Source organism: Triturus cristatus, chromosome 12 (assembly GCF_964204655.1).
Source record: "Triturus cristatus chromosome 12, aTriCri1.1, whole genome shotgun sequence".
Taxonomy (NCBI): domain Eukaryota; kingdom Metazoa; phylum Chordata; class Amphibia; order Caudata; family Salamandridae; genus Triturus; species Triturus cristatus.
The window spans coordinates 543,886,148-543,899,096 of NC_140595.1; the positions used below are offsets into that span (position 1 = coordinate 543,886,148).

At 40.0% G+C, this 12,949-nt stretch overlaps 1 protein-coding gene and 1 long non-coding RNA gene across 3 annotated transcripts in view; one reads left to right on the plus strand and one right to left on the minus strand.

Annotated features, from left to right (window-relative positions):
• The window catches only part of LOC146776247 (uncharacterized), an 88,719-nt gene that overhangs the window by 55,636 nt on the left and 20,134 nt on the right, over positions 1-12,949 (minus strand). The window lies entirely within an intron of this gene.
• Positions 1,161-12,949, plus strand: part of LOC146776248 (dipeptidase 2-like) — a 369,058-nt gene continuing 357,269 nt past the window's right edge. Inside the window, exon 1 of the mRNA XM_085636820.1 lies at positions 1,161-1,337. The gene's annotated coding sequence lies outside the window, so the exon portion shown is untranslated. The remainder of the gene's footprint in view (positions 1,338-12,949) is intronic.

The window sequence follows — 12,949 nt, forward strand, 5'->3', positions numbered from 1 at the left end:
GATTGTGTTTGGTTATCATAACCATGGTATCTCCCAGAAAACCAATTTTAATAATGCATAAATGGTCAATAATGGCATTGTACATACAAATCATCATTATTCACTTCCATTGTCTAAAGGTCAAATCAGACAACCTTTGTAAAATGTATGTACCAAAAGATCATACGTTGTAAGCGGATACCCTTCTCTCAATGTTAGAGAATCTCTCATAGTGATATTTATTTAATTCATGGCATGCACTCACAAATACACATACATTTACCCATACACATATGTACACATGCAGCAAACATTTTAAAAAAAATTAACTTACCTGCTGCACTGTCTGGGGGGGGGGGCTCGATGTTGTCAGAAGGGTTGGGACAGCCGCCTCCTCTCATTAGCTAACTAGGTCAACCAAAGAGAGGAAGCAGCATCTCTCACGTGTCACATAATGGGGGTGGTGGGGGATCTGCAGTCTCACTGACCCCCTCACCCTACTCTGTGATGTGTCACTGATAGACACTCGGTCTTGGGCATTTCAGGGCTGGTCCTGGGCTATCAGTGATGCTTCCCCTCCTCATGAAGGTGAGGTCCTCAGGCGCTTTGCTAGGCTGAGGCAGTTGCACAAACTGGGCTGTGACATCTTCAGCCTGGCAAACTTCAGCTCAGTAGCCAGGCGCCTGCACTTTTGGCGCATGTATATCACATGGCTGCCTGACCTCAACATGAAGAGCGTCTTTCGGGGCTGACCTTTGCTCGGTCCAACAGACACTCTAAACACCGGCAAAACGGTGTGACTGGACCCAGACTCCCTGCCCTTTAGCCGGGGCCGCTGCTGCATTTTACCCTGTGTACAAACGCTATTCTGGTAATCTTTGAGTTTGTGAAAGGAAAGAGTTAAATGTATGCGCGAGATCAGATTGCACGCTCTCTCTTCCTCTTTCGGAACAGTAGGCTCACACTCCTCTACAAAAGACTTGTTTTGCAAGGGTACTTACTGAAAGATGTGTTTTGTTGATGTGCTTAAGTGGGCCGCCCAGTGAGGACCGTTGCTCCCCTCAGCCGGATGCCTTGGGAATGTTGTTCCTGGACGTCAAGTGAAATTAACTGGAAAAGGGCAATTTGACCCCGGCCACGACGTTCTGCTGGGAGCGGATGTAAACTTGTGCTTGCAAGCCACTTACTCGAAGGGCTGAAAACGTGCACACCGGCAACTTCATTTTGCGGACATTCTGGAAAATCCTTCTGTCAGTTCACCCAGATTTCTGCTGTTTTTATATTTTTTCTGTTTCTGCAAACTTCCAGCTAGGAGCACGTGTCGGATAGGAAGAAGGGAATCGTCCACCGTCTGTAAAGTAAGTTTTAAGTCTGCTTGCTGTATTCTGTTCTGTACTGTAAATAGATTATTGGCCTCCGTCTAACTTTAAACAAATGGCTGCTTTAGAAAGCATTAGTACCCTGATGAATACTTTCTTTATAATGATTTCTGCCTTTTTGGCAAGGATTCAGAGACTTTCTAATTGCAGGCGATTTTTAAGAGATTCCCAGCCCCCTGGTTGAAACCAAGGCGATTTTGTCTTAAGAGGAGTTACAGAAATTGCAAATTCACCCTAACCCTTGGGTACCTCCATTTCAGGACTCACATAAAAAATACCCATCTGAAAGTTAAAATGACGTTTTCTGTCGTAATACATCTTCCACAAATTGTAATCGAATAAATCCATTTCTCTATATTTCACACCTCAACTTAGCTGTACTGGTATTTATTCTGAAGCCAGGTATTTCGAGCAGATGCTGTACAGAGCAGCACATTGGTACATAAGGACATTGGTGGTACACTGCTATCATAGGTAGACAGTGATGGTTCAGGACTGTGGCAGAACTTCCGTAGCAATGATATAACTGTTAATCGTGCAGTAGGTATTGCTGTATTTTACTAATCGATACTGTTGGGTGCACAGGATATGCTGGCGCTCATATAGTAATTACACTGGATTCACTTCAACGAATAATACATTTTGGTGCATCCAAAACAGGGGGAATGGAACACCCTACTTCCCTAAACTCAATCAAAAGATTGAACAATACTTTAACAATGTTTATGGAGCACACATGCACTTCTATGATCCAATTATGTATGCAAGAAACAAAAATCAACAACATTCAGTTGGGCTCTTGTTGTTCTCTTCTTTTAATGTCATCAAATTCCAATGCCTTACGCCCTCGCCTGTACTCGGGTGTAGAGATACGGAGGTGTAAGGAGTCAGGAGAGAAAGCAGCGGCGGCTTGCCATTTCACTGGGCTATACTGGGACTTGAAATATAACGATTTTGAACACTATATATAAGCGGACTAGAGATTACAACAATTTTGGCCGATGAGACACTTACATAGCGGACTTGGGATCAAGTTACGCCATAACTATTAATATTGGAAGATTTGGAGCTTGTTTTCATCATGGAAAATGCACGATTTTAAAAGAATAAAGTAGATGGATATAACACGGATATATGCCCTTAATGAGAAACGTATCTGTATTTTACTACCCAACCAACAGTCAAGGGGCTCATTTTTCTTACTTGAAGGAGGGATCATATCAATAAGCTATGTCACTATCTGATAGTACATGTGATACTACAGACAGAGTGCCAGATATACAACCCACCAAATAGCTCCTCGCAAATTGCATCACATTTGCAACTCGCAATTTGCGAGGCACTATTTGGCATGTACAACAGTGTCTTGGACACTGTTTGCGATTCCCAATGGGATCGCAAAATGCGAGGCTCATGAATAATAATGAGCCACTTGCATTTTGCTACCCCATTGGGAATGGCTGGCCCTCCCAGGGATGGTGGCCTGCTGGGCTCAGCAGACCACCATGTCTGGGACTGCTTTTAAATAAAGCAGCTTTTTTTTTTTTAAATGCAGCCCGTTTTCCTTAAAGGAAAACGAGAAGCATTTAAAAAAGAAAAAGAAATGAAACATTTTCATTACATTTTTTAAGGGCAAGCAGTGGTCCCTGGGATCACTGCCTGCCCGTAAATAATAATTTTGCATGCATTTGCAAAGGGTAAGGGGTCCCCTGGGAACCCCTTCACATTTGCGAATTCATTACCACCTACTTGAAGTAGGTGGTAATTTGTGAGTGTTTTGCATTGGAACATGGCTATGGAGTCGCTATTTGGAAGGGAACGCCCCTTCCAAATACCGAGTCGCAAAACAGTATTTTGCGAGTCTCAATTTATTTGCGACTCGCAAAATACTGTTTGTGCATGGGCCCATGGTTTTTAGCAGGCGCAAACGTGTACAAGACCCGTTTGCGCACTCAAAAAACCATTGTACATCTGACCCTGAGTATTTAAACATTCGTTTATCTATATTGCGATAAAAGGCCTGCCAAGGTAATGGTTAGGGATTTATGAGAGGGGATGGGGATGCCTCTGAGTACAGCGGTCAGCTGTGTGCATTCTCAAGCCTGCAGATCTGGGTTTTAAGAGACTGTAGGTTGGCTCAGGTTGCGGCTGCAGTGATTTCTGCATAATTATGGAGTTGCTGCATTTGCCAGATAATCCATCACTTTCTGCATAAGCTGCTGATGTTGGCAAAAAATTAATTTCCTTCCTAGTGCACACATATCAAAAGTTACAGAAAACATGGCGACACTCATTCCTGCACAGTGGAAAGTCCTTAGCAAAAGTTGACTGGTCATCTTTCATTAGCTTAATACCGTATTGAGGGGCATATGCATCAACATTAGCATTTGCGATTCCTTATTAGCGAAAAATAAGGAATCGCTAATAAGGAATAGCAAAAGGCTATGCATGTAGGAATCGCTATTCAAATAGCGATTCCTTAACATTCCTTATTACCGAATCGGTAATACCGAATCGGTAATAAGGAATACCTACCCATTCATTCCTATGGGCTTGGAGGCCCATAGGAATGAATGTAAAGCCATTCTGTATTAGCGAATCGGTATTACCGAATCGCTAATAGCTGGAGCAATTTCAAGGGTGCCAGGGTGTCAAAAGGACACCCTGTTGCACCCCTGAAAATGATATGTGCACATATGTTGCACACACACATGCTCAAAGGGCATGTGTGTGCGCAACATGACACTTTGAAAAATGCACAAAAGTGCATTTTTCAAAGTTTTTGCAAATTACCATGCAGTTCATCTTCATGGTAATTTGCTCCCCTTATTAGCGAAATCGCTAATTTTTTAACTTTGATGCATTGCATTTAAGGAATCTCACTTTGGGATTCCTTAAATGCAAGAGCTATTTAAGGAATCGGTATTTAAGGAATCCCTATTTAAAGAATCGCTATTTAAGGATTCCTTAAATACCGATTTCTGCTTTTGGGTTGATGCATTGGGATTGGGTATTTTCTACTTAATACCGGGAGCTAATAAGGAATCGGTATTTTACCGACTGGATTTTGGCTTGATGCATAAGGGTGTTAGATGTTAAAGTGGTATTGATAAGATGACATATTTGCCCAGACAGTGTTAATACTATCACAAATATGCCACATTACGCTGCAAAGTGTGCCTTTCTTGCTGCATAATTTAGTCAACCCTGCCACATAATGTGTTCCTCTCTGCTGCGTAATTTCAGTGGCCCTGGTTGTATGTAATCCGTTTGCCACAACTAGGGTTATGTGCGGATCATGAAATCAAGTTCTGGCAAGATTGACTCAGCCCTCCATTTGTGAGTATAGTCAGTCATTAAACTGATTCCTGTTAAATTGGGTGAAAGAAGCACCTGTTATTAAGCGTCCTAAGCAGTAAAGAGCAGTGGGAAGAGCTACATAAAAGTATGTTTTTATAATTGCAGGACGGTGCAGTATGAAGCTCACTGGGGAGGAGTTTGTGTGATAGCTCACAAGTAGATGGAAGTGATGATCCAGGACTGAATTTAGGGTGTTTTGGGGGTGATTATTCAATTGAGATGAACAGTGGCAGTATAAAACTACAAAGGTTTCAAGAGAAGTAGGAAGCTAAATTGTTGTGTACTTCATTGAACACCAGGATTAAAAATGTGAACACTGCTGGTTCTACTGACTACCAGCTAGACTGATGATGATGAAACATGGAAATTTGACGGATATCTAATACAGTGAAATTCACTACCAAATCCTTTTACAACTGCGATCTTTGTCAATATAGCAATTTTTTTATCCAAGGAAGCACCTAAGTACATAAATGGTTTAGGTTTTGGGGTTAATGTTAATGCTTCATTCTTTAACGTGATGTAAAGGTCTTGGAACGTGCTGAAACAGCATCAGCCAACAAATGATTTGCGCTGCGAGGCTTGATGACTTTGAGCTTTTGCAAGGCTTAATAATGATTCAATACTGTCAGGGGATGTCCTGGGTTTCAAAATGCCATCCAGGTATGGACAAGTTGGCATTTCTTGCTGTAAAAAGTAGTAGTATTCTGTCCAATGTGGACAATATATACAGAAAACCAACTCAAATGGGACGCTATAACTTTCCAACACTTTCTAAGTTAACTTCAATTGACCAGAATTTCTTCCAGACCCCATTTGTACTACCACTCGCAACCAAGAGGAATGCTTCTTATCCATTCACACAGGTTATTACATGTCCTACGAAATGTCCTTCCGGTACTCTATGAGGCTAAATTTCCAAAATAGTTTGCTGATGAATTTTCACTGCACTTGATAGCCTTCAAAAATCCACGTTTCACTCTTGTAATAATGGGATAGTGGCATACCCAGTAGGATAATTCTAGTGTACCCTATTTCAATTTACTTCTTGAAAAACATGGACAACACCAGAGTCCTTTCTTTCTATTGGATTGATGATAGTATTACAAAAAAGTCAAGCACAAGGACAACCAGAAGATACTTCAGAGTTCTCAAGAGGGTAGTGGATGAATACGTTTGTCTAGTGAGAAAAATAAGTACTGTAGAAGGTTGATTAGAAGCGTGTGGCAATAGCCATGCTTGTTGACCTTCCATTACCACATAGTTCTAATGACCCTGCTTATGGTACATGAGTTGATCAGGCATATGGTGTTACCAAAAGAGAGACATGGATTCATTTCTCATATATTGTCTGACTCCGGGCTGTATGTATGGTTGAGGTTATAAAAGATGTGATCCTCATGCTGAGTTGAAGAACATGTTGAAGTACGCTGATTGCTCTGATATCTATTTTTATGTTACATCTGTTCAAACAGATCTGTATAAGAAGACTTCCAACTATTTATCTGCTGTTAGTTCATGAATGATTTTTCACCATCTTCAACTCAGTCATTCTAAAATGGAAGTTCTCTTCTTTGCTGCATTGTTACCTATATTGGGCCTTCTTCCAGATACTTTTGCTGTTGCCTGTCTTCTTTTCCACTGTTAGAACCCTGTGTCCCTTCTAAATCTTCCTTTTCTTTTCCCAATCTCATCTTGTCTGCTGCCTCTACCAATTAGAAAATATTAAGATAGGCCTAATCCCGCTTTCTTTTCCCAAAAGCATCTTCTTTTTTCAGTTTGATAGTTTTATTTTTGATTCAAAGTACAATATATATGAAATAGTTGAGGATAAATAACATATAGGAGACACAAATCACTGCAGATTAACTATAAAGCATGCACAAATGAAGAACTGAGTCAATGAGAAATAACATCAGACATAAAGAAGCTGCTTGCAAAGCAGAAAGAGTAATCAAGAAAAGAGAGGTAAAGGAGAGGAAAGGAAACAATGAATGAGGGAAATAAAGCAATCCATTTCTAAGATAAAGTTATAATGGTATTTTAAAGGGTTACACTCTCAAACATATTTCAAACATGAGAGAGAAAACCATACGAAGATAGTGATTCAACAAACAATAGATTATCAAATTAAAGTTTCAGAGGATTCTCCAATAGCTAAAAAATTAGAAAACCAAAACATCTTTCTTAATTCCTCAGAAGTAATATTGGTTCTGTGGTTGTTGCAGATATGACTCCGCCATGAATATATAGACAGCTTCAAGAAACCTTTTCAACAGTTAGTAACCTTTTTGAAAGCTATTGCAATAACAAGATCCACAATGGCCACGGCACATGGAGAATAGTGTTTTGGAAAGGCCAGGGAACCCAAGAAAATAAAGAATTAAAAATAATTACAAAGTGGCACCCAGTGTCAAAATACCATTACATTTTAACAAAACAGATTGGCAGAAAGAGATAACATACTTACATCTGACAAGCACATGCGCTTTCAATTGCAAATTACCAATAGAGTGCATTCTCTGTAATTATAACTGTACTCATCTTGATAGGGATTAAAAAGAATTCTGTTATAAAGAAAAACAAATGTTTGGATCATATTGGCCAGTTTGGACTTTCTGTATAATGCAATCACATTTAGCCCCAGGTTTGAAGACCTGTAGGTCGTGGTCCCATAAGGATTTGTTTAAAGATTGGGAGCTAGATACAGTTGTTTGTTATGTAGTCCTGTAAATTTGACCTGTTTTCAGTATCGACCCATTCCATAAAGGTGTTCCAAACTCAGTAGATGATAGGGAAGAATCATATACCTTGGCATATACTTGGGAGATAGGATGATGCAACAATATGTAATGCTTTGGAAAAATACATAGGTAACAGATAAATAGATTGAAGAATAAAAAAAGGAGCAACTCGAAATCCATCCCAAAATTGAAAAATCTAGGAAATAAACTTATGTTTCCAATGATTTTTTTAAAAGGTTCTTTTTCAAAGTTAAGGCAGAATTAGAACATTTAATTAAGAATTGATATGACAAAAGCATCTGTCATAGTAAAAAATGGTAATGCTTTAGGATTGGAAATTTGTAGGTAGGTCAAATAGACATATAAATGATATCTTGAATGAATAAATCAGAAAACAAATATCTTTTAAATTGGACCCTAGTCGGAAGAGGGTAGAGGCCATAATCATGATACAATGTTCATCATGCATTTAAAATTTGGAAATTTAACACCTCACTTCACCTTTGAACTTATACATTTGAATTCTGAAGTTGTATGAATTCATAAGAACTTAATGCATAAAGATTTTTGTAAACTATAAATGGGAATCTTGAAGGGAACGTTGGAAAGAACAAAGCCTATTCAGAACAACTACCATTTTCATGGTATTTAATCTCCCCCACCAAGAGGTAGAAGAAGCCGGATCAGTAATACGTTTTTCATTTGGTCTTTAAGGAAGTAATAATATAATTAATGAATTAACTACATCTGACTGATCACATTTGATGGGATTAGGAATGACAGATTCTAAATGGGTAGTTGATATATTTGCTTAGATTTTATAATCAGATTCATTGAAGATATGAGTGTATAATTATTACAGTATCTAGGGTCTTTGTCTTGTAAGGCATGACAGTATAAGGAGGCTCCAAAAAAGTGCATTTTGCACAAGAGTCCAAGACGAATGGGTTAGAGAGGAAAATGTTTGGAAGTAAAAAAAAGAGGCTTGTAATAAGCTTAATAGAAATTCTATAGGGTCCACGTTTTAGGTCTCGCCTAGCGAGCGCAGCACATGCACTGTTTCGCCTTGGTGAGACTATTGTTGTCGGTTTGGTGTGCGAAGGGAGACAAACCATGTGCGCGCAGGGACAGGCGATGTGCACGCGCATGGCATCTCCTCTCTGCCTCACATGCTCCCCCCGCGCTCACACGCTCCCATCGCACGCTTGTTTTACAGTTGTAGTTAACTTTTTCTGCATATGTTTGCACTGTAAAACCGAACCCCTCTGCTTCAGTAGCCTGGTTCGCAGTTTTTCCCTCGTGCTTCTCTGCTCGTTTTATCATTCCTGTGCTCGATGCGAGTTCAGCCAGCTTTCCTCTTCAAGTTTCGATAGTTCCTGTTTCTTTGGACGCGTTAACATGCGGTGCCATTGATGCCACCGGCTCCGAGATGCGCCTTCTGCTAGTTGTTGATGCGCTGCCAGGCCTCTCCCGGTGTGTGCTCGCGCTGCCGAGCTGCCTCCTGATTGGCTGGCAGCGTTCCATGGCCATGTGTTCAAACACTGCCTGCGTGCAGTAGTAAACACTACACGAGGTATCGAGACTGTGGCGGTGCGCAGTGACCAGCGAGCCCGCCGCCTCGGGCGTGTGAAGGAAGCGGCTTCTCAGGCAGAGGAGGAGGAGGCGGACGGCGTGCAGCTGCCCCCCCCCCCGCTGTCTGCGCTCCGTCACTACCTCTTCAGCCTCAAGGATTAACCTGAGCCTCTCACGCCGTTGTTTACAGAGCACCGCTGCTCTTGGAGACCTTATTCATTGCTTTCAACACCTTTAAGGACAACGTATTCATCTCTGCCAGCAGCTACAGAGCACCTTATTCATCTCTACCAGTAGCTATAGGGCACCCTATTGATGTGTACTACTACTAATAGCTTTAGGGAAACTCATTCATCTTCCTATTCATCTTTACCTAAAGCCATGGGACACTTTAGTAATCTCTACCAACAGCCGTGGGACACTTTATTCATCCCTACCAACAGCCGTGGGACACCCTATTCATCTCTACCAACAGCTGTGGGGCACCCTATTCATCTCTACCAACAGCCGTGGGACACCGTATTCATCTCTACCAACAGCCGTGGGGCACCATATTCATCTCTACCAACAGCTGTGGGCACCTTATCCATCTCTAACAGTAGATACAGGGAACCATATTCATGTCCACTAATAGCTTTAGGGGACCTTATTCATGTCTACCTATAGGTATGGGGTACACTATTTATTTTCCACCAGCATTTAATGGGGCAGCCTGTTCATCTCTACCAGCATCCATAGGGCACCTTATTCATCTCTGCTAACAACTGTAGGGCATCCTATTCATCTCTACCAGTAGCTGTAGGAAATCTTTGCCATGTCTACTAATAGCTTTAGGGCACCTTATTCACGTCTACCAATAGCTATAGGGCAACCTATTTATTTTCACAATAGCTATTGCGTATCCTCTTCTTCTTTACCAACAGCTGTGGGGCACCTTATTCATCTCCGTCAATAGCTATAGAGCACCTGCTTGAGCTGTACAATTAGCTTCCAGGGCACCTTAGTAATCATTTAAATGCAAAATCAGAGTGTGGCAGTCTCATATGTGGGTGACTAAAGCAGTTTTCAGATCGGAGCATTGAATGTGTGAGGTCATTTTGCCTCTTGAATGTATACCTTTATAAATTATACCAGTGGGAGCCATTGTTGTACAATACCTGAAGTCATTGTTTTTGCAGGGAAAGCTCCGGGCAGTAAGTGTTCAAATTTCGTGCCCAGGGATGTACTCTTCGGCTGGATACTTTTGCGCCTTCACGCAGTTAAGATTTCCACGGTCGGACGTAGCTTGTTTTTCGGAGCTCATAATCCTTCAGTGGGACAAGTCATCAGGCTGTTTCTAGTAATAAAATCCAAGTCACCGGATACCGTCTCTCCGAGGGTCTGCTGAAATGGATTTGCTTCTGCAGAGAAGCTCCAAGTGTGAGAAACTTGCTTCTTCAGGCCAGTGAATTTGTGCCTTGGCTCTCTTAGTTGTTGCCAGTCCTGTGGCATCTGGAAGTCAGCTCACACCTAGTCTGTTGACATCTGAGCAATCCGGGTCAGTATGGATCACTAACTCTCTGCGTCTTCCCCAGAGTGCAATCTGACCATTGGAATTCAAGTGTCACCGTCCTAGATAGGGTTCAGTTAAAAATACTGCCCCCTTGTGTGAGCGTTCATATCAAACACCATTAAAACAATCATTGAAAATGCAATAGGTCTCGCCTTTTATTAAGTTAAAGCCATTTGCTTTGCTAATGGTATTGTATAGCATAGCAAATGGCTTTAACTTAATGAAAGGCGAGACCTATTGCATTTTTAATGCTTGTTTTTAAGAGGTGTAATGGAATTTATAATGTCCCCTATTTCAAGACAATCAAAATCCATCAACTATAAGACATGCTTAGGAATGTTAGAGAAAAAAATATCCGGATCTGCTGTGGAAGCATTGGTGTCATCTGTGTAGAGGGATTTCGGAAAACTTTCAAAAGCCTTTGAAATATCTGTATCAGTTATAGTAATAGACGTATTATTCTTATCAGATATACTACTAATAAATGATGTTCCTGTTTGACTTTTAAATAATTAGCAAGCATTTCCTCAGCTTTATTTTGAACATCATGAAATGTAGATTTGATACTTAAAACAACATTGCAGGCATTAATGGTGGCAATGTTATTCAACTCAATTTTAGTTTGATAAAGTCTTCCTTCTAGCATATCTTAGGATGTAGAAGTGAGCTAGGAATGTTTGAGGCTTTAAAGGCATCTCAGTTATTTATGACAGACAATATCAGCAGAATTATTAAAATCAAAATATTAATTAACAAAAACATTGAAAGCTCCCCAAAAATCCTCAGACGATAAAAGATAATTATTGAACTTCCATCCACCACATTTTTACTCACCTTAACAATATCAACCCTAGCAAAACAAGGAGTATTATCTGAAAAGTAGATGAAACCCATCTGAGCATCATGTAAACGTGTCAGCAGGGATCTTGTGATAAAAAAGTAATCAATCCTAGAGGGACAACCAGAGACTGGTGAATAGAAAGAGTTCACCATTGTCAGGATTACAGGTCCTCTAGACTTCAAAGATGGATCTGAAATTAAAAGCGACCATAAGAGCTTTATAGGATAAGTCCCGGTTAAATTTATACTTAGACTTTTAGATTTTCTATCAAGGAAAGGGTCCAGTACTTGATTAAAATCACGCCCAAGGATAATATTCTTGCTAGGAATGTTAGAAAGTGTAGTCTTACATAAATTCTAAAAGTGGGATTTAGATTTGATTCACTAAATATGGAGAATCAAGCAGCATGTGAGCCAGGATGACGTTGCTGATAACCCTTAAAGCATTAAGAGAGAGAGAAAACAATGGTGCTTCAGACATATACTATTCATTTATATCTAGGTGCGATGTGTACGTAATCACAAGAGAAAGATTGTGAAGGTACTTTCATAGCTCAGTAGGGCCATCAAAAGACCTACTGACACCATTATAGGCTATTTTACAAAAATAATTGACAAATTACACCATATTTAAAACTGTGTTGCCTACAGATAGGCTTCATCATAGAAATTTGTTTCTGCTTGCATTGGCAACATTAGATACATCTTGAGACAGGTGTGATTGCACAAAGGTAATTTCCTTATCTCCTTAGTAGGGTTTATAAAATCAAGAAAGTCTGTGTATTCTATGAATAGCATGATGATGGCACGAGGTTTAGGGTTTGACCTGTCTCTTGTCTCTAGGGAATTAACATTTTGTGAGTTGAGAGCAGGCAATTAGGAGAAACACAACATGTCAGGAATTAATCAATTGAGCACCCAACAGGTAAAGAATTCATCTATTGAGAAAAGAAGGAAGTTCATCACCTTCCACATCTTCTGTGAAGCCATGTAGGTGAAGATTATTTCATCTATTTTCATTCTCTAAATCTTCACAGTACTTTTGCAACCAGGTTATTGCTAACTCCATTTTTTGAGGTGATGTCCTTGACATCACGTATCCATTGCTCAATTTCAACTAATTTGTTTCCCATGGCAACCCTTTTGCCCTCTATCTGTGGTAATTTAGCATTAGTGGCTATCATAAAATGTTCTAAAGCTCTTACTTCATCAAAGATTTTTTAAAGGATTGGAAATATTACAAGCAATGGGCAAAGAAAGGTCATCTGTTAGTTTTATAGATTTAGTAGAAGGTGAGGAATGCTGGAGTTAATTGAAGTTGATCAACCTGTAGATATGTTTGATGAAATGCATTTATTTTATTGTTATAAACTTTAATGAGAACTTTTGTACCCATTAAATGAAAACAATGAGTATACAGAAAGTGTCAGGTCTTACAGCGACACGTGGTTTCATAGCTACTTTCCCCATAATAAAGCATCTTAAATCTGGAAAAAAAGATAGATTCAGCCAAAAAAGGTACT